The sequence below is a fragment of the Lepidochelys kempii genome, chromosome 9 (genome assembly GCF_965140265.1).
Source record: "Lepidochelys kempii isolate rLepKem1 chromosome 9, rLepKem1.hap2, whole genome shotgun sequence".
In the NCBI taxonomy this organism is placed as follows: Eukaryota; Metazoa; Chordata; order Testudines; family Cheloniidae; genus Lepidochelys; species Lepidochelys kempii.
Window position 1 is genome coordinate 38,539,018 of NC_133264.1, and position 19,969 is coordinate 38,558,986.

Below are 19,969 nucleotides of genomic sequence, written 5' to 3' on the forward strand. Positions count from 1 at the left end.
CTCATAGTAAGTGCTGGGTTGGGAATGTATAGAACAAACTGACAGGTGCTAATTTTCCAGAATACTAGTCACTTCCAGAAGCCTTCCATGAGAAACACTTCATATACCTAAATACTGTAGCTCTCTCCTGTGAGCTGACATAATTGCCACTAGTTTGACTAATGATAATGCCTCTACTCCCCATTGGGTTCAAAGTTGAAGAGACTCTATTTCTGGTGGTCTTAAAGAATTACTGTCCTCACCAAGGATTTGAGAGACTGCATCAAAGAAACCATTGAGGATCAAGTTACAGAGATGTTCCCAAATAAGCTATCCTCACTCCTGTGATTCCAGTCTTAGACGAAGGCTCCACACTTTTTAAAATCTCCTGCAAAAGGATCTATTAGGAAAGGTCACAGTTTTTTTGACGAGGGATATTCCTGCAAATGAGATATTTAGACATGATTGTGAGATGTAGGTTTTGTTTTAGAAATACACTGTTGCTTTGAACTATGGAATTTAATTGGTCCCTACAATAACTGCACAATGGGTATCTCTCAAGATGACAGGCTTAATTTTCACCTGTGAACATGATCCATCTGGAATTCTCAAGAAGCCAGCAAAGGCAACTGCTATTAGTACAGTTGATGGAGAATCTGTCACTGATTGGGCAGTGGAGACATAAATAGACAAGTGCCTATTGTGTCTCACTTTCACGTATTCTTCATGGTCCAGAAGTTTTGTTTACTTTTACAATAAGTTTTAAAAGCAGAATAAATTGCATTATTTCTTGTTGAGAGTTTTGAGTGGAATTTTTTTTTAGGGAGGAACAAACTCTATTTTTCTTATCCTTGTTGTATAGTTTGTGTTTAACAATGAACTGTTTCTATAAGTTGTCAATGTCAGTAGTAGTTTATGGAGGGGCATTTTCTCATTACATTAGCATCAATGGCCTTATGATAAATGACTTGACAGTTAGCTCTATTACACTGGTACCAAATCTCTTCTCACCCACACAACTCTCAATGGATTCAATGCACTTGATTAGGTTTTATTTATCTCTGTTGTCGTACTCTGGAAACATGCTCTATACACCTTTAGCTTGGCAATGTCTTTGAGATGTAATCCTTGTTCATTATACAAGGGGCTGCATCCTCTTTCATCATTAATCTTATTGGAAGAAATTAAGTCATTGTAGATATGTCACGATACACAAGTAACTATGTGGGAGTTATACCATAAACCCTGCTTATTCTTTCTGTGTAACAGAATCAGTGATATGATGGTTCAGGATATAACTTATAATTTGCTTTAAAATAAATAGGATATTTAGCCATACTGGGCAAAACAAGTCAAATGGACTTAAACAAACTTTGTTTGGCCCAGTTTCTTCTTTTTATTCATGTGAGTTCAATGGCCATGCATTTTTATATTGACTATATTTGAAACCTGATGGAACATCAGTTATGTGATATTCAAAGTCAGCAGATAGTACACAGGCGTTGTGAGGCCTGAGACAGTGTGACCTCATGTGAATTATTCAGCTTCCCTGCACTTCAGCTGCACTAGTAAGAAAATGGCAATAATTTTGTCTACTTACTTTTGTAAAGTGGTTTGAAATCTTTGGATAAAAAGAGCTTTCTTTACATACCGTTTATTTTATTATTCAGTATGATAGTCTCAGTTGCCATCTCCTTTATAGTGTAGAACACTCTGTTATTGTTCTTCCAGGTGACAAAATAGGACTTGTGGATCAACATGGACATTGGAAAACAGCCCCATGTAGGTCAGCTGCTCTCTAAAATATTATTGCTTATGCAGAGCCACAGGCTGAATTATGTCTTGCTAACACTGGTTGCAATGTTACCCTTTTTTGTGTTTATGATCAACACACACACCAGTTACATTTCTTGTGGTAGATTGTAGATATTTTCAAGGATTTAGCAAATATTTTATGCCAACAATTTTCAGTCTGTGGGTTTTTCATAAAATATTTGCTTTGACCATTTGTTATTCATGGTGGTTACCTAAGTAACATGTGCCTGTTTTGGTTCCCTAGCTGGACTGGACAGAAGCAGAGAAATAATGAATGCAAAATAGCACATGATAAACAATTGGACTTTCTGGATGAATTTTTAGGCAAACAAAAGTCATTACCGCTAAAATTTGTGAACCAAACAATGGATAGTAGAACAAATGACAGTAAATCAAATGTAATGCTTTTATTAATGAAAATATTTGTGATTCACTTTTGTGTGTGCATATGTATGTTAATTGATGAGCTCTACTTACAGATCATTTCTTTTCTGAAATGACTTGATACTGTGACAAAGTTCCTCCTCTACCTTGGTGGGTCTTGCACTTATTGGCGGATTTGCTCGCCTTGGAGCTTCACGGCAGCCCTTAGCTTGGCCGTTTTCATGAACCCACAGTCCAGGTCAACTCCTCCTGTGTCTGACCAGGAGTTGGGAGGTTTTGGGGGAACCCGGGCCCACCCTCTACTCCAGGTTCCAGCCGAGGGCCCTGTAGAATGCAGCTGTCTAGAGTGCCTCCTGGAACAGCTGTGCGACAGCTACAACTCCCTGGGCTGCTTCCCCATGGCCACCTCCCAAAAACCTTCTTTATCCTGACCATAGGACCTTCCTTCTGGTGTCTGATAATGCTTGTACTCCTCAGTCCCCCAACAGTATGTGTTCTTACTCTCAGCTCCTAGCGCCTCTTGCTCCCAGCTCCTTACATGCTCACCACAAACTGAAGTGAGCTCCTTTTTAAACCCAGGTGCCCTGATTAGCCTGCATTAATTGATTCTAGCAGCTTCTTGATTGGCTGCAGGTGTTCTAATCAGCCTGTCTGTCTTAATTGTCTCCAGAAGGTTCCTGATTGTTCTGGAACCTTCCCTGTTACCTTACCCAGGGAAAAGGGACCTACTTAACCTGGGGCTAATATATCTGCCTTCTATTACTCTCCTGTAGCCATCTGGCCCGACCCTGTCACAATACATTCAGATACCTGTTGTCATCTCTCTTCTGTCTATAAAAGATGAAAGACTTATGTTAGTGTTATGTTAATATTGGTGTATTGCATCTGCTCATCACCTGAATATTAACTAGGGCTGTCAAGCGATTAAAAAATTAATCATCCATCCGAGACTGCCATAACATGAAATATATGGCAGAATGTGGGTAAAACAGAGCAGGGGACATAGCATTCTCTCCCAAGGAGTTCAGTCACAAATTTAATTAACGCATTATTATTTTAATGAGCATCATCAGCATGGAGGCATGTCCTCTGGAATGGTTCCTGTAAATAAGAAGCGGCAACATTATCTCCTGTAAATGTAAACAAACATGTTTTTCTTATGATTGGCTGAAGAGGAAGTAGGACTAAGTGGACTTGTAGGCTCTAAAGTTTTCCATTGTTTTGTTTTTGAGTGCACTTACATAACAAAAAAAATCTACATTTGTAAGTTGCACTTTCACGATAAAAAGATTGCATTATGGCATTGTATGAGGTGAATTGAAAAATACTATTTCTTTTGTTTATCATTTTTACAGGGCAAATATTTGTAATGAAAATAATATAAAGTGAGCACTGTACACATTGTATTCTGTGTTGTAATTGAAATCAATATATTTGAAAATGTAGAAAAACATTGAAAAATATTTAATACATTTCAATGGGTAGTTTATTGTTTAACAATGTGATTAAAACTGTGATTAATCACAATTAATTTTTAAATCATGATTAATTTTTTTGAGTTAATTGTGTGAGTTAACTGTAATTAATCGACAGCCCTAATTAATACCCCCTCTTGACTTTTCAAACAAAAACAATCTGGCTTACTAGATAATTTAAATTACTCCCACCATGTCTGATTCAGCTGAAATATTAACTTATGTATTGATACTTTTCATACCTTTTAAAATGAAACCAGGCTGATAAAGTTATTAACTTTTTTGAGATAATTTAAAAAACAAACAAACTGTTTGTAAGGTATAATATTTGTTATAAAAATTCAGTTCAGCCTGTTGTCTGATTTCTCTATTTGATCTCCAGTTAGTAAATAACAATGCCAAAAAGCATGAGTATGATTACTAATTCAGTTTTCTTTTTCCAGTCGCAAACCAATCTGAGATTCTAATTTCTGCCGAACAGCTATATTACTGAATTCTTGGAGAGGCTCACTGTCTTTTCATGTAATTCATACTCATGCAAAATAATGCACCACATTTTGACAAGCCAAGCAGTCAAAAGCTCTAAGAAATTAAATAAGACTGATGAATAATGGTTTGGAGAAGCATGGTTTAATAATCTTTCTTACTAAGAAGTTTCTTCAGCACAAGGTCTGATTTGATGAAAACCAGCCTGCCCTTCATCCTTCCTGCCTCTTTTCTAGGAAAGCCTGATCCAAAGCCTATTGAGGTCAATGGGAGTCTTTCCACTGGCTTCAGTGGTTTCAATCAGGCCCTGAGTTCACACTACATGGGATAATGAGTGACATTACATTTGGGATCATAGTGTGGTTATTTTCCTAATGAGAGAACCCTAGACAATACACAACCAGATTCAAATTCAGCTCTCAACTATTGTAAATTGATATTGTTCCATTGTCTTTAATGGAAGTATGCCAATTCACACCAGTTGAGAATCTTCTCTGTAATTATTCTTAATATTCCTGGGGAAGAACACTGTCACTTTAACAACACAAGTTGCTCGCAATAAAGATATGGCTGGTACATGATACTTCTATAAATAACAGCTGAACCTTGACATTTATTGTCTTTTTTAAAAGAAGACATATGACAATTTGTAAGATAGAGAAGAATGATGTGACACAGAACAAGGGACTCACAGTGCAGCTATATGAAAAAGAAGAGAAATTAAAATAGAATAAACTGATTTATAGGCCAGTGTTTTTGACTGTGCAGTCAGATCTAGTAATGCATGCAACCACAATACAAATACAAATATGTCCAGTTATCTGGAAAATATAACTGAATACAAATTCTATAGCATATGCAGTATTGATTTATTTAGCTCAAATTTTGTTTAATTTAAATTAAACTGGAGTTTACAAGTGAATTCCTAATCCTAAAAAGATCTGACAATGTGGCACATTAATCCTCTATTGTAGGCTAACTGATCATAAATGGAGTGTGGGAGTATAAAATAAGGGCCTATTCTATCAATAATACAGGCATACAAGTATCCATAGTCTGATTTGAAAAAAACATACCTAATCCATCTGACTCTGACAGCAGAATTCCTGGGCTTTCGTGCCAAGACTAAGAGAGGACTCCCACACAACTGGAAGTACAAATCATTGATAGCCTCCATTCTGGTTGCATAAGATTTCACTCTGTGTCATAAAATAAAAAGCCCTCCAATTCATTTATTATCTTATGTAACCATGAAGAGTTCAAAGAATGGCTTGTCCTTGTGAGGCTCCTAAAGGTTGCATTGGGTATATTCTTGAACTAATCAGAGTTATTATTGATGGAACAGATCCATTACTGTGCCATACCGTTCCTTCTTAAAAGTCCTCCCTTTTTTCAGTTGTGTACTATATACATACTGTTCACAAACTAAGCTCTGTCAAAATATTTTCTTCAGAGATATGATGGGGAGGGTGACTAGCTTGAAAAGGGAGAATTCAGTTGCTGACTTTCTTTGCAACATCTGCATTCTTAAGCTTCTGAGTACTAGAAAGCTATTTATACAGTTGCAAGATAGTTGGGAGGAAGGAAGAAAAGGACAGACAGTGATTAAAAAACACAACATAACCCCCCGTCCCCACTCCGACCTACAACCCCATACACAACAAGAGGAAAATGATATTCCAGGAGGATGTACTGATAGCTGTAATATGTGTATCCCTGTAAAGAAAACGTCATATAAAGTGTGACACTACTTGTTTCACTGAGTGAAGTTAAATTTGTGTGAAAATTTGGAGGAAAATACTTCATTAGAAAGCATGCAAATTATTTTGCTCTTAATTATTTGAATGGATTGCAATATGCAAATTTGTCCTCAGAATTATTTTGTTATGTCAACATACACCTGTGTGGTAATGTCTTTTTTTTTCCTTTTTTTTTTTTGGCAGATGTGTCCAAACAGTTATGTTTAAAGAAGCATGAAAACTTGGAGGCTACAGCACTAACTGCAGTAACAATGGCAGAAACTACCTGTGTAGCCCAACTTAACACTCATTAAAATAAATATTTCTTTATACAAATGTAGGTGTGAAACTAGGGCAAGGACAGCCCATGCAACGCTTCAGTTACACCAATGGTACCTGGGCACAGGGATCTACCTGGGAAGGTCAGATTGTAGTACCGGGCAGGGCCTCTATGTAGGACATTGTACAATGGATTACGACAACAAACAACCAGAGTATGAAAGGAGACACAAGCTGAAGGGAGAACAAAGTTAACATGACAAGGAAAGGGACTGTTGTATCTCCACGTCTTATGTTTGGATTAAGTGTTCCTCTAAAACTTGTTTCTAAAAACTACCCAGGAGCTTCTATATGCTACACTTAGTTGGACCCCACCTACTGTTGTATTTCTGTCCCTAGAAGCAACTGAGAAATATAGAGGGAAAAAGGCTTGGGGGTTCAGTGGTTAACCACAAATTTCTCTTTTTCCATATAACATAACATATCCCTTCAGAATAAATATATCTTTATTCACCATTCCAAAGTGCACACTAGAAGTACAGTCATTTTAAGACAAATTGTACCTTCCAAGATTTTTTCTAAAAGCTGAAAATAGCAAATAGTATTCCAGTGACATGCTGTTATTATTACGGTTATAAAGTACATCCCTATTAAAAATCAATACAGGATAAAATTGGGTAAGAAGGGCTCATTCCAAGAAGGTTTAAAAGGATTATGATTTTGTTTTTAAATCAAGCCATTTCTAAATTGGGAGAATGCAGCTTGCCTTCCAGCTATGGATCCTGCCTCCACCCCTGAAAACAAAATGGAAGAAAATTGTTTCAGTTAGGCCTGGGGAATGTTCATAGTGAAACTGGAATATGGTTAATCTGCTGAAATCAGTGGAATGCTTTCCAGTGACTTAATTGAGCTTTAGATCAGGCCCAAACAGAGCTCATATTTTAGATTCACTTTGTTTTGCAAATACATGGGGCATCCTGCAAACTGCCTTTCCCTAGCCAGCCAAATGGGCTCCTTTTATCTTACTGTGTTAATTCCTGGTATAACCATTTTACTTGAGGCTCCATGAAGGCATGTTGGCTGTCTCCAACTGGCTGCTCCTGTTGATGATGGGTGTTCTGTCCTTGAATTGTAAGGGGCTACCAAGCAGGGCCACTCAACCCCCAAATCCCAATGTTTTTTTGGAAGCCAGGGTCATCAGCAGGTCCCCAAAATGGGCTCTGCACTTATCCCAGGGGCAGTGAACTACCTGGGTAACTCAGGGTTCTCTGGAACTCTGTGCTAAAAAGTGCCATGTTAAGAGCTGTATCTAAAGAGCTATAAACAACAAAAAAGAAGTTGTATTGATCCTGCACAACCCAAGAGTTACGATGCATATTCTAAAGCACCATCTATTGACACCTTATTCATTAACTATTTGCATGTATACAGATATCGGATTTATAAACAATTTTTGTCGCATACAGGTCAGTCTTTACCTCCTATCAGGCAGATGCTGATGTCCCTCTAGGTATCACACAAAGTATTATCTGTACCTGATTTTTGCATAGATCTGGTTGTCTGCAGAGGCTGAGTATTTCATTTTCTCATTGCCATCTCTGGAGATAATAGGGGTGTTAGACCACTTCTTGGACTTTTCCAAGAAAATCTTTGGGAAATGGGCAGTGGGCATCCCCTGAAGATCCTGGGGAGGAAGCCTCAGTGAGATGAGATGGGGCGCTGGATATGATTGTTCAGAGCTCCAAGAAAAGCCTGTTGAGAGTCTTTAGGTTATATTTAGAAGCAAGAGCAACAAGGGTGATATTGTGGTGAGCATGTGCTATAGGCCACCGGACCAGGAGGATGAGGTAGACAATGCTTTCTTCGGACAATTAACTGAAGTTTCCATAACACAGGCCCTGGTTCTAATGGGGGACTTCAGTCACCCTAACATCTGCTGGGAGAACAATACAGCAGTGCACAGACAATCCAGGATGTTTTTGGGGAGTGTTTGAGACAACCTCCTGGTGCAACTACTGGAGGAACCTACCAGGGGCCATTCTCCTCTTGACCTGCTGCTTATAAACAGGGAAGACTTGGTAGGGGAAGTAGAAGTGGGTGGCAACCTGGGCAGCAGTGACCATGAGATGGTTGAGTTCAAGATCCTCACAAAAGGAAGAAAGGAGAGTAGCAAAATACGGACCCTGGACTTCAGAAAAGAAGACTTTGACTCCCCTAGGGAACTGATAGACAAGATCCCCTGAGAAGCTAATATGAGGGGGAAAGCAGTCCAGGAAAGCTGGCTGTATTTTAAAGAAGCCTTATTGAGGGCGCAGGAACAAACCATCCTGATGTGCAGAAAGAATAGCAAATATGGCAGGTGACCAGCTTGGCTTAACAGTGAAACCTTTGGTGGGCTTAAATACAAAAAGGAAGCTTGCAAGAAGTGGAAACCTGGTCAGATGACTAGGGAGGAGTATAAAAATATTGCTCAAGCATACAGGGCAGTAATCAGGAAGGCCAAAACACAACTGGAATTGCAGCTAGCACGGGATGTGAAGGGTAACAAGAAGGGTTTCTACAGGTATGTTAGCAACAAGAAGTCAGGGAAAGTGTGGGACCCTTAATGAATGGAGGAGGCAACCTAGTGACACATGATGTGGAAAAAGTTGAAATACTCAATGCTTTTTTGTCTCAGTCTTCACAGACAAGGTCATCTCCCACACTGCTGTCCTGGGCAACACAGTATGGGGAGGAGGTGAGCAGCCTTCAGTGGTGAAAGAAACAGGATAAGGACTATTTAGAAAAGCTGGACATGCACATGTCCATGGGTCCAGATCTAATGCATCCGAGGGTGATGAGGGAATTGGCTGATGTGATTGCAGAGCTATTGGCCATTATCTCTGAAAACTCATGGTGATCGGAAAAAGGCAAATATAGTGCCCATCTTTAAAAAAGGGAAGAAGGAGAACTACAGACCGGTGAACCTCACCTCAGTCCCTGGAAAAATCATAGAGCAGGTTCTCAAGGAAACCATTTTGAAGCACTTGGAGAAGAGGAAGGTGATAAAGAATAGTCAACATGGATTCACCAAGGGCAAGTCATGCCTGACCAACCTGATTGCCTTCTATGATGAGATAACTGGCTCTGTGGATTTGGGGAAAGTGGTGGACATGATATATCTTGACCTTAGCAAAGCTTTTGATAGGGTCTCCCACAGTATTCTTTCCAGCAGTTTAAAAAAGTAAGGATTGGATGAATGGACTATAAGGTGGATAGAAAGCTAGCTAGATTGTCGGGCTAAATGGGTAGTGATCAATGGCTTGATGTCTAGTTGGCAGCCAGTATCAAGTGGAGTGCTCCAGGGGTTGATCCTGGGGCCGCTTTTGTACAACATCTTTATTAATGATCTGGACAATGGGATAGATTGCACCCTCAGCAAGTTCGCAAATGACACTAAGCTGCACTTAGGACGGAAGAATCCCATGCACCGGTACAGGCTGGGGACCAACTGGCTAAGCAGCAGTTCTGCAGAAAAGGACCTGGGAATTACAGTGGATGAGAAGCCGGATATGTGTCAGCAGTGTGCCCTTGTTGCCAAGAAGGCTAACAGCATATTGGGCTGCATTAGTAGGAGCATTGCCAGCAGATCGAGGGAAGTGATTATTCCCTTCTATTCGGCACTGGTGAGGCCACATCTGGAGTATTGCATCCAGTTGGCCCCCCACTACAGAAAGGACATGGACAAATTGGAGAGAGTCCAGTGAAGGACAATGAAAATGATCAGGGGGCTGGGGCACATGACTTATGAGGAGAGGCTGAGGGAACTGGGCTTCTTTAGTCTGCAGAAAAGAAGAGTGAGGGGGGATTTGATAGCAGCCTTCAACTATTCTAGAATCATAGAATATCAGGGTTGGAAGGGATCTCAGTAGGTCATCTAGTCCAACCCCCTGCTCAAAGCAGGACCAATCCCCAACTAAATCATCCCAGCCAGGGCTTTCTCAAGCCTGACCTTAAAAACTTCTAAGGAAGGAGATTCCACCACCTCCCTAGGTAATGCATTCCAGTGTTTCACCATCCTCCTAGTGACAAAGTTTTTCCTAATATCCAACCTAAACCTCCCCCACTGCAACTTGAGACCATTACTCCTTGTTCTGTCATCAGCTACCACTGAGAACAGTCTAGATCCATCCTTTGGAACTCCCTTTCAGGTAGTTGAAAGTAGCTACCAAATCCCCTCTCATTCTTCTCTTCCGCAGACTAAAACAACCCCAGTTCCCAAGCCTCTCCTCATAAGTCATGTGTTCCAGTCCCCTAATCATTTTTGTTGCCCTCCGCTGGACATTTTCCAATTTTTCCACATCCTTCTTGTAGTGTGGGGCCCAAAACTGGACACAGTACTCCAGATGAGGCCTCACCAATGTTGAATAGATGGGAACAATCACAGCCCTCGATCTGCTGGCAATGCCCCTACTTATACATCCCAAAATGCCACTGGCCTTCTTGGCAACAACGGCACATTGTTGACTCATATCCAGCTATCTGAAGGGGGGTTCCAAAGTGGATGGAGCTTGGCTGTTCTCAGTGGTGGCAGATGACAAAACAAGGAGCAATGGTTTCAAGTTGCTGTGAGGGAGGTCTAGGTTGGATATTAGGAAACACTATTTCACTATGAGGGTTGTGAAGCACTGGAATGGGTTACCTATTGAGGTGGTGGAATCTCGATCCTTAGAGGTTTTTATGGCCTGGCTGGGATGATTTAGTTGGTGTTGGTCCTGTTTTGAGCAGGGGGTTGGATTAGATGACCTCCTGAGGTCTCTTCCAACCCTAATCTTCTATGATTCTATGATAGTGCTGACAGGCTTCCAGAATTAAATGCTGAAATTCTTCATCTACTTCAGAATGAACAGCATCACAGCATGCATGTTTCAGAGCAAGCTTTTTAGAAAAATGAACAGTTCATTTGTAGAAATGTCAGAAACCATGCCATGGAATAGATACTGACCTGTTTCAGTGTCCTTCTGGAGGGAGCGTCCAGACACTTTGGGACAAATCTGGGTTAAGGATAGTATTTGTTCAGTATGGGTGACAGAGAGGACTTCCTCCTAATAATGGGCCTAATTCAAGACCAACAGAAAGACTCCATTGACTTCGATAGGCTTTGGGTCAGGTTCTATATCCCAGACGGGGACTTTCTGCATGAGAAGACTCCATAAAACAAAATGTCTCCTTGTTTAGTATATTTAGATCTCAAGATATGGAATGAATTTTATCTTGATTCAAATTTAGCTCATGTATCTGCTCCCATAGATGCCGACTCCATGGGTGCTCCAAGGTGGTGCAGCCACGGGGAAAAATTAGTGGGTGTTCTGCACCCACCGGCAGCCAAGCTCACCCCTCCCCCGGCTCCACCACACCTCCTCCTCCCTTGAGTCTGCCGTGTCCCCACTCCTCTGCCTACCTCCCAGCGCTTGCTGCTGCCAAACAGCTGTTTGGTGGCATAGTAAGCTCCGTGAGGGAGGGGGGAGGAGCGGGAACATGGCACGCTCAGGGAGACGGAGGGGAAGAGGTGGGGCCAGGGCAGGGATTTAGGGAAGGAGTCAGAATAGGGGCAGGGAGGGGGTAGAATTGGGGAGGGGACTTTCGGGAAGGGATTGAAATGGGGGTGGGGCAGGGGAAGGAGGGGGCGGGGCAGGGTGGCGTCGGGGCGGGGCCAGGGGTAGATGGGGATCAAGCAGTCACCGGCACCAGCGAAAGTTGGTGACTGTGTCTGCTCCAGCTACCTAGTCAGAAATAGCTGGGATATACATATATATATATCCATCTAGCCACCTGTGCTATTCCTAAAATGCCTATTACCTTGGTATCCAAGTGCTATACAAGATTAAGAAGTATCAATATCTATAACAACAATGGTGTGAATTCTCTCTGTTTTCCCACGAGGAGGAGTGTTGGATGCTGCTGCAATTTGTTTTCCATAGACAATATTGTTGAGTTTAAACCTAACAGCCATGGCAAAAAGAAAGAAAAGATATATTACTTTTAACATAAATACAAGTTCCTTTATTAGTTAACACCCCTCCCTCGCAGTCTTTACATTGGCCTTCCATATTACCCAACCACTGTTCTGAGCCTTATTCTCCTGTTTGTCACCATGTAGAACCAACTCTATGCCTTTTTTCACATTGCATGGTAACCTTCCCCCGGCTCCTGCCAGGTGGTTCTGCAAGGCCCTTACCATGCCCACATTTAAGTCCATCTAAAATATTCACTTCTGCCAGGCTGTTTACAAGTGAATCCCATTGACTTGCATATGAATTGTCAATTATGTTTCTCTTTCCCTAACCTCTCCATGTCTGCCCTTAGATTGTGAGCAGAGCCCATCTTTCTTGAGTGTTTGGAAAATATGCAGTGGGTAAATAGATATGACAGTAATAATTATTAATGATTTGTATCTTTAAGGGAAGCATTATTTGATTTTGTATTACTGTTCAATACTGAATTAGGCGTATTTTATGAGGAAAGGGTGAAATAATTTAGCTAATGGTATTTTAATATTTAGCTCAGAGAGACAAACAATGATACAAGATATGAACCTAAATGGCACAAATGTGGTTTCCTGGAAAAAGTTCAAGTTGAGTACTGAGCCTGCGTAAATTGTTCATCTGCATTTGTAAGTGGTATATCCTGGATTGCTCCTGCCAATTTATCTTCTGAGCATATATTACAAAGGATATAATAAACATCATAAGTCAATGTAACTAAAGCTCATTTGGAATAATTCAGTCCAGTGTTGTGGGGTGGGGGGAAAGAAGAAGCAGAAGGAAAAAAACAGCAATGAATTTAGTGCTAGTGAAATATGCCAGACTGAAACCCCTTGATATGGCAGTACTCTTTTCAGCAACAGAACAGACACAACAGACCCCATAGCATGCCAAGCTTTCCCACACTGCCCAAAATGTTCCCCAGCCCTTTCTGGAGAGACCCCCCCCCTTAAAGGGTCAGTTCATTCTCAATGCTTGACTCATGTCTGACATCACCAAAAATATGACAAATTTGTACAAATTATTATAGTGTTTTTCATGATGTGGTCACTAGCCATTAGAAACCACCAATTCGTTTCACATAGGTGGCTAACTAGCTGCCAGATATTACCTGCTAGACACTAGCAATATGGATCTAACTTAACCGGCATTCTAAAGCCAACAGGCTCTTTTAGGCTATTTTCCCCATCAGCCATACACTTTCACCAATCCTTTCAATTATATTTTATATAAATGTAGGCAAGGTCTTACAATTTGCTAAGCCTGCCCTTGAGACACCTGGAACCAAGATAGCTGTGGGCAGGCCGGCCCACAACATTTTGGCACCTGAGGTGGGGAGCTCAAATGACGCCCCCATGCCCCCTCACTTGGGCCAAAACTTTGAAAGGTCTCAATTCTGCCTTCTTCCTGTTCTACTCCTCTCATGGTACTGCTCTGCTACCTACCCCAGTAAAGGAGAGCTAACAACTTAAAATGACTTGTTCAAAAATTTCAAACGCCTGAACAGCAAATGTAACTTTTCTTGTCTGCATTGTAAACACTGGCATTTTTATCTGTTTGAATAATCAAAGTGGTGCTTTCCATGCCTTCTTAGCTTCAAAGATTTGAACTGCTTCCTAAAGGTCCACAGTCTGGGCCAGCTCATGCTCTACTGAGATGGTTGCAAGGCCTATGTCGTTGTGGAGCGTAGATGTGTTTTTATTAACTTCAGCTTTGAGAAGCTACTCTCTCCACTGGCAACAGTTACAGGAAGTGTTAGAAGTATGTGCAGAGCAACAAAAGCATTTGGAAAGAGGGTGGTCATCTTATTTGTGCACAGATATTACAGAACACCCTTTGGAGTTGAGCCTGCTGAAATGTATCTTGAAAGGGCTTTCAGTTCATCACCTAAATCGCTCACATCAATATCGCGCATGTCATCATGTGTCAACACTGTCTCTAGTGCCCTGCATTGCTGGTGTAGGTCTTCTTCAGGTATGGTGAGGAGTTAGGGAATATCATACAACATCCCAAATATACTGCTGTGTTCCTTGAGCTGCATGAAATATTCTCCAACTGACTGTACTGCACAAACTAGCACCTGGTTAAAGAATTCAACTTTGAATTGTTGTTTGAGGTCTCTTATGGGATTATCCCGTGCCTCGTAATCAAAATGTCTTCTTCGGTGACTCTTGTATTCTTGAACGGCTGGGAAAATAGCTTCAGTGTGAAGTTCCTCTGCCAACTTCTGTGCACTCTTCAGAATGTTTTGAAATCCCTCATCTGACTGGTAAGACTTTACTTTCTCCAGTTGTTCCATTGCTGCAGATATATCAAGGTCAACACCTTGGAGTCTCTTGCTTACAACATTTGTTTGAAACAGTATGTCATGCCACAACACTAAGCCACACAGAAATCTGAAGTTATGTATGTTTCTGGTGATTCCATTTCCCTCTGCCACTGTTCTCCCATGAACAGTTCCTGTCATAGCATTATCCTCCATAATGGCAACTATGGCATCATCTATCTTCCCAATTTGGTGATTGATAGGCTTTATTGCCTCCACTCGACTTCCCACTCAGTGGTTTCAGTGTCAGAGAGGATGTTCTCAGATGTTGCTTCAAAATTTGCCATCGATGAGTTGATGCAGAGAAAAATACATAGATGCTTCGAATTACATTAAAAAAATCAGCAGCCTCACTACAAGCTGATGCTGCATCACTGATCACCAAGTTCAATGAATGAGAACTGCATGGGACAAAAAAAGCTCAAGGGTTTAACTCTTGGATCCGAATCTGCACTCCTCTGTTCTTTCCTCTCATGTTGGCACCATTATCGTAGCCCTGACCTCTCATGTCAGCTATCGCATTTCCTGTATCTTCCAGTTTTTTAAGAAGCACATTTGTCATACCAGCTCCTGTAGTATCATCAATGTCAATAAATTCTAGAAAATGCTCTCTGACAGTCACCATTGCAGGGACATTTTCACTAGGTTCTGTTGTTGTAACAAAACGCACCATTAAAGTCATTTGTTCCGTATGGCTGATGTCAGGTGTGCAGTCCAGAATAACACAGTAATATCTTGCTGACTTCAGATCTGCCACAATCTTCTGTTTGACTTTTGTTGCCAGTAACTGTACAATCTCATTTTGAATTCTTTTTCCAAGGTAGTGGTGTGTGTGCATTTCTTGGATGGTGACTCTCCTTAGATGCTCCTGGAATACAGCATCAAACTCAGCCATCAGCTCCACAATTTTAAGGAATTTTCCATTGTTTGGCACATACAGCTGATCTGAAGGGCCACACAGTGCTAGCTTTTGGGTAGCAAGCATTCTCACAATGGCAATGAGCCTTTTCAGAACATTTTGCCAATAAAGAGACTCTGATGCAATCTTCTCTTGATGCTGATCATCTATGGTGGCCTTTAACCTTAGTAAAAAGAAAAGGAGGACTTGTGGCACCTTAGAGACTAACCAATTTATTTGAGCATGAGCTTTCGTGAGCTACAGCTCACTTCATCAGATGTTTACCGTGGAAACTGCAGCAGACTTTATATACACACAGAAATCATGAAACAATACCTCCTCCCACCCCACTGTCCTGCTGGTCAGTGGGGTGGGAGGAGGTATTGTTTCATGATTTCTGTGTGTATATAAAGTCTGCTGCAGTTTCCACGGTAAACATCTGATGAAGTGAGCTGTAGCTCACGAAAGCTCATGCTCAAATAAATTGGTTAGTCTCTAAGGTGCCACAAGTCCTCCTTTTCTTTTTGCGAATACAGACTAACACGGCTGTTCCTCTTTAACCTTAGTCTCATCTCAAGCTCTTTCCACCTGTGGAATGCTCTCTGGTGATTTGCTGCTTTCTCATGGCATGCCAGATTTCTAGCCAGATTTGTTGAGCCGTTTGTTCCTGTAGAACCCAATGTGGCTGGAACATTAGACTGGAAGAGTTTGCAACAAAAACAGTATGCAGCTTTCTGGGTTTTTGCGTACTTAAGCCTTGGCCTCTCCACTTTGTCACCACTGGGGATTTCACACCAGTAATGTGTTGAATGGAAATTTCTATTTTCATTGTCTTTGGGGAACATGAAGTTTTTCACTTGCTGTGGCCCATGCAGTACAAGGAAGTCCCTCAGGCTACTACTCAAGTGGGTCCACAGTCCTGGATCATCTAGACTTAAGGAACTAAACTCAGAAGCAGCTGTTTCTTGCGCCTCCACCACACTCTTCTCTGATCTACACTTTTCTTCAGGAATGTGCATGGTTACATCCATTTGAGATGGAGATATGGATGCTGCAGTAGCTGCCAGGTCACCTGCACTCTGACTAACTGGAAGATCAGGCATCTCCTCACCACTCACATCCTCACTGGGGCCGGAAGGCTCACCGTGAACATGTGTCTGTGTGTCTCTGGAACACTCCTTCCTGCTTAGACAGAAAAGCTTCCTTTGCTTTCTTTTTTTTTCTGAATGCTGCCCCAGAGGGGCATTTTCTTCTTTCACTCATGACTGCTGTTCTGTGCCAGCTATAGTGGCTCTCAACACTCAGTTGAAGGGGACAAATAAGGAGGCTTGTAGCAGGGCCTGAGTGAGGGAAGAGATCAGTGTCTTAAGGGCCTAACTGGCTCCTACTACTTCAGTTGACTGCCTGTTCTCCTCAGGTGGGTTCAGGGAAGCATCAGGAAACAGGAAGCTCCCTGAGAAGCTGGTGTTAATCAGTCCAGGCTCCTGGGGGTGCTAGAAAGGTACATAAGAGGCTCCTCCTCCTCTCTCTCCCTGCAGCTCCTGCTGCTTTCTGTTATTCCCTCTCACCTTTTCTCCTGCCTGCCTGTTATATCTCTTGTGCCCTCTTTTCTCCAGCACAGCACCCCATCATCTCTGTGCATCTAGAGCAGAGAGAATACAGATGCACCAGCAGCGGACACAATTTTCTACACTCTGGGTCCTAGTGCCCCCTTCTCCACAGTCTGGCACCTGAGGCAGCCACCTCAGTTCACATCATGGTAAGGTCAGCCCTGGCTGTGGGGTTACATCATTATTGGTCGAGTCACCAGCAACACTGCAGAATGAAAATTAGATGCTTCGCTTGTGTTCAAAGTTCAATGGAACTATTATATATGGTACATATTTGTGAGCATGTATGAAGTAATAGTATATAAACAGCTGGGTGAGTAAAAGTTTGTTTTCAGTGTGCCGGCAATTTCAAAAAGTAAAAAAAAAAATCATTTTGGGTTGTTTTGACAAAATTAAAATGTTTTATTTTAATTTTGACCATTTAAATATGTTTTTTATTTTAAAAAAAAATCAAAGACCTTTTCAAAGAAACTCAGTTCAAATGAAATAAAATCAAACAAATTTGTTTTAAAAATGCTTAAATTAAGCATTTTGATATTTTTGGAATGTTTTGAGAGAAAGGCTCAATATGAACAATTGGGAGAAACTGATGCCACTTCATAAAATATTTGTTCCACCATATCACCATTTTTCCTTAAAAAAAAAATCAGCTGAAAAATGTTGCCTAGGTGTACTTACATATTATTATTTAATCTGGTAATTTTTTTGGGGGTAAACTGTTTTAGCTGATTGCTGAAAACTAATGTTTAAAATGAAGACCACCCAGTGTAGCACAACTTCTTCATTAACAGTTTTCAGCCCCTCATAATCAATTTCTTCTCGGAAAAGTATCAGTATTGGTTTAATCAAAATAGCTTTTAATTGATTAATACATAAGTTCAAAAAAAGGTTTTGCTCCTCTTTTGCACATCTGAAAGTTGTGCACGATGTATTGTATGGTAAAACTGAGTTATAAAGTGTTTGCTCTCCTACTTTGCTTTAGTGCTTCTGATTAAAAACGGTCTGCTGAATAATGAAAAATACCGTTCTAAACAAACTGGAAATGGATGTTTTAAAATGATGTATATTAATTGTGATGAAACAGCTTGTAGTTAATTTATATAAAACATTGATTCCATAAACAAATCATGATATGTATGAATATTTAGTGAAAAGCATGAGTTTAATTCTAAAAAAAGAGTTGGACTTTGTTTTGAAATATTTACAATGATATTTGAAGGACAGTGTTACAGACACAAAACAGGAGCACAAGAAAATTGCTTTAATTCTGTGCTGATTTTAGGGCAAACAGTATTACAAATTAATATTGAAATTAGCTAAGCTCATCCATGTTTTCAAGTGTGTTTGTGTGTGTTTATTTACACATGCTATATAAATATATTTCATAATGCCAACTCTTCCACCCACACACCCGTCCACCCACCCAGATCTTTAAAAGAATATTAAAATTGCACCATGAGGCCCTGATAAGTTAGAAAATGCCAGAATTAAAGTTGCCTGTGCAACTTTAATGCTGCCTTCTTTTGAGTATGCATTTTTATACAGTTTTAATTACATGATCACATGCTATATTTCCACAGGTCCCCTTCATCAATCAATGCACAGGAGCGACTCAGTGCTCAATGAGTGAGGCAGCTGTTCAGTATTTCTTTTTATCCTCAGTGTTCAGTGTGTCACTCCATGCTTTATTTATTTCACACTGGACTGAATACAGATTTTTAAAAATTTCCTGATGAACTTTTCTATTTAGCATGTCCGCTGTGTATCAGGATTCCTGAGGACTATTTGTAGCTCTGTGTAGCATGGCGCTAAGTCACTGCCGCAGCGCCTCCAGCTGGTCATCCAGGAATTAGCTCGACTTCAGCACTCGGAGCGCCTCCTGCTGGCTGGTGTCTCTCCTGCCTCAGGCCTCGTGTCTCTCCCGGACCCCGGTGCCCTTTACCTTGGGGTTCTGCCCACTGCAGTACCCCCACATGCTGGGTCTCCCTTCCCAGGGGAACCCCCAACCCTCTATGCCCATCTTGCCTCAGTGGCTACTGCCAGTCCTTTCTCTAGGGCAAACTGCTGTCTGTAATGGCCACTCATCATTGGCAAGGGGGTTGGACCTGCTGCCTTTCTTGGCCCAGCTGTCTCCCTGCAGCCCCCTGCAGCAAGGCCACAGCCTGGGGACTTGCCAGGCCAGAGCTCCCCAGCTCTGTCTGCCCTTCCCAAGCCCTGCCCTGCTTCAGGTACGCTGAGCTCCCAGGCAGCTAGGTCCTTCCCACTCCAGGGCTGGAGTGAGACTCTCACAGCTCCTTCTGCACAGCCCTCCTATCATGGCCAGCTGTGGCCAGCTCCCCAGCCACAGCCCTCTCCAAGGGCTGCTTTTAACCCCTGCTCTCCTGGAGTGTGGCAGCCGCCTCAGTACACTCTGGGAGGGGGTTCCAGGTGAGAACGCTTGGGTGCTATTTATTTGTTATTGATGCTTCACATTTCTAAATGGCTAGGTTGTGACATGCCATGCAAGGGAGTGAACATTCTTCTTACACAGGCTTTGGGTTTGGGCATGCAGGACCAGTGGAGCTAGGTGCATGCTTACTTCCTCCCCAGAGTATGTGGTCAGCAAATGTGCAGACCCATGACTCCATCTCCCTTATTCATTGGCCAGAACAGTTGAGCTGGTGCAGGGGTTGTCATAATTTGCAGCCGGCTTATATCTAAACCTATTTCTTCACACCCTGCCTTGGAGCAGAGGAGGAACTCTGATTTAGAGTGTCTCCCTCGTTTAAGACTGTGAACAAAGTCACAATCTAGGACCTAGTGCTCATTCACATGTGGGTCACAAGAAACCTTGTGAAGTTGGGTATGCAAGAGTAGTCTGTTTTTATAGACACTATAGTCAAACACATTTATATAGTTTATTTTATTCTGTGACACAGAATGGCTAAAGGGATTATGAGATTTGGGCAGGGGCTA